The sequence below is a fragment of the Glycine max genome, chromosome 2, assembly GCF_000004515.6.
Source record: "Glycine max cultivar Williams 82 chromosome 2, Glycine_max_v4.0, whole genome shotgun sequence".
NCBI classification, from domain to species: Eukaryota; Viridiplantae; Streptophyta; class Magnoliopsida; order Fabales; family Fabaceae; genus Glycine; species Glycine max.
Window position 1 is genome coordinate 35,688,329 of NC_016089.4, and position 3,308 is coordinate 35,691,636.

Here is a 3,308-nt window from a genome sequence, read left to right on the forward strand (position 1 = left end):
TATTTTCTAGGTTTGTCATTTTCTCACCTTCACTTTACTTTCTTTTATATAGATTGTGTCAATTATTGTTTTCATAATAATAAATTAAGCAGTGGAATAAGTGATTGTGTTAGCTTTTTCCTTCTGTTATGTTTAGGCACGCATGGCCCTGGCCTACCTATGAATGGCCAAGATCTTCCTTGAAAATGTAAGTGAGCATATATAGAGAGTGTATGTTAAAATTTCAATAAATTTTCATTTCAAAACGTTAGCTGAAAAAAGTATATTAAGGGTTTTTTTAATAACTTTTTTTATAAGTAGTTATAAGAGATAAAAATAGGAAGTAGAATAAAATATAAATTAAGATTTTCTGATAAGCTAAAATTAATTTGTCCTTAAACTTTAGAGATGCTAAATGAAGATATTTTTTTTTTATAAACTAAGTGCAAGTTAATTTTAGCTGGTAGGATAAGTTTAATTTATTTTACTTTTTATTTTATTTTCTTCTGATATAATATAGAACATATATATCTTTCATGAGATCCTAGGACTGTCTTCCATGGAGATAAGTATGATCTAGATCATATGGAAAGAAAATAAGAAACAAACACTTAATACTATATTACTGCCATTTCTTTTAATCATTTTTGTAGTGAATAACAAAATGCATGATTTTCTAGCAGTTGAACTAAAACCTTCTTCTAAACAACTTTCAGGCCCCCACACTCACAAACCTACCACGAAACACACATTGTTTATCTCCCTCTCTCTAATATCCTATACAAAGTGTTGATTGGCCAAGCCATGGATACAAAGGAGTTCAATTTTCCTAGAATTAGTGATACTTGTGCACACAACATTGATTCACCTCCTCTATGGAACCTGTCACCAGCAGCATCTCCTAATCCCTACTACCAAGGAAACAAAATAGGAGAAAATGAGTGTTTTGGAGCAAAACTAGTAGCAGCTGAGGCTCACAGGAAGAGTTTTTCATATGTGGAAAATAGAAAGAAAAGATTTGGTTTAGAGGAGGATGAGAACAAAATGGCATGTTGTGGGAGGATTTCAATGAAGAGTTGTATTCAACAAAAGGGTCTGCTACCTCTTCTTCTAGGGAAGTGGTTGAATTAAGATATGCTCTAGCATTAACTGTTACAAAGACCAATAATACTTCATTACTTCCAACTAAGAACAACAAGCCTGGCATGGTGGTCATTGTGAAGCTCATGAAAAAACTATTATCTATCAACAATTCTCAAGGTAAATCAAGAAATAGAGTGAGATAATTCTCAAGCTTTGCACAATTTGCCTAATTTCCAAGGCTTATGTTGTTGTCAATCACCCTTACTATCATCAACTTATGAGCCATTGCTATATATAAATAGGTTAAGGGAGGGACCCATTATCCCATTCCTATCAAGAAGCACCTCAGGAGGGCACAGGAGATTGCAGCTCAGTGCAAATTGCCCTAGATATAACTTGTTGATTATGTGCTAGAGTTTTTTCTGCATCTTGGGAACACAAACTTTAATGAACAAAAAGGATTGTTCAGATCCATATTAGCAAAAATAAAGCCACATTTTTAGAGTCTTAAGATTGATTTTGCTTGGTTAATGGTATGCTAAACCAAACTAAAGTTCAGATTTTCCTATCTCATCATTAGTATCAATAGAAGCCTTCTATCAAACAACAAAACTCATTTAGAGTCTTAAGATTGCTTCTGCCATTGAACTTGAGGACAATGTTTCAATTGAAATCATAGAAGCAAGCAATGAAAGGCATATTTTAGTTTCAGGTTTGAGGACAATGTCATTATGTGAGTTAACCCTCAGTGACCAATGTATTGTCTTAAGAGGATCACAGTGCTCAACAACACTACACTCAACTACTGCACTAAACTGCACAATTGCATACCCTATGCCTCACATTGAACCGCACTCTATCTATAATAGATGGTTAAGCTAGCCTTCACTAATCCAGATTTCTTGACATTAGTTTTAAAGCATAGTTCGACTAATTAAAGCATAGTCCTACAAACTCATGCCAGCTACAAGTCAAGCAGTAAGTGAGGAAGAGTCTAGAATTCCCCCATTATTTTAAAGCATAGTTCGACTAATTACAATAACAAAGAATTTGTGCTTCTGCAATAAGAACTATAATATTTATCAAGTATAAACTAATAAGCTTAAGAAATCCACAAACAAAAACTTAAACATAACCACAACTAAAGGCCAATACAATTAAGCAAAACAAACAACGAATTTGTTAGATTTTAAACTACGAATTGGGTCCAAATATTTCTAAGCACAAACAAACTAGTACAAATCTAGCTAAATTGCATCAAGTTTTCTAAAAGGCTATTAGATAATGCATATAATCATTATTGGCCTAGGCTTATAATTATACAATAAATATGAACCTAGTAGCCAGCTTTAAAAAATGACACTCTTCACAAAGTTGCAGTCTACAATTGAAATCAACATACATGTATAATGAAGATTATTTTGAACTTCATTAGAAATTAGGAAATAAAAAATTCACCTCGCAAATGAAACTGCTAATGTATAGATGTCATACCCTAATTTCGTCCGGGGACATTTGTTGTCAATATGCGGACCTTGGTTGATCACTTTGGGACACTTAAAAAAGCATCGTCGTGTAATCCGTAAAGTTCCGTGACGTTTCGGAAAGAAATCAGCCAAAAAACATGAAAATAAGGGTGTATTTAGTAAAATAGGGGTGTAAATAGCTATTGGACCCATTTAGGCCCATCCAGAAGATTCTGGAGAAAAGGTTGCTTATGGTGTAAGCAACCCAGCTCGCCTGGGTGCGCTAGGCGGCATCCACCTGCCCTTTTCTCCTATAAATAGGGGAAAGGGGCTGAGTTTAAAAAGTCTAGGTGCTTCCAAAATGGGCGGCAGCCCAACAATTTTTGCATTGAGTTTTCACTTGAAATTAATGAGGAAAAGAGAAAGAAGGGAAAAAATCCAAGCCGAGGTGCTTCCAAAATGCTTCCGAGACGTTTCCGTATGCGATTCTGTGGAAGTTCTTCATCATTCCTCGCCGTTCTTTGTTCGTTCTTCATCGTTCTTTGATCTTCAACTGGTAAGTTCTCGAATCCAAAGCTTTCAATTCATTCTATGCACCCTTAATGGTCCATTATTGTTTTATATGCTTTCATTCTTACTTCGTTTACTTTCGGTATTCTTTGTCAATCGGAGGCAAGCAAGCCCATTGACACGCAGAGACCAACGTGGTCACTTGCGCATTTTCGTCGAAGACTCAACGTCTATCGACCGAGACTATTGCAGCCCATTTTTGTTGCCATC

The 3,308-nt window shown here is 35.1% G+C and overlaps 1 pseudogene; it reads left to right on the forward strand.

The window, feature by feature from the left end:
* The first annotated feature begins 783 nt into the window (after positions 1-783).
* LOC100793505 (uncharacterized) lies at positions 784-1,265 on the forward strand (annotated as a pseudogene).
* The last annotated feature ends 2,043 nt before the right edge of the window (positions 1,266-3,308 follow it).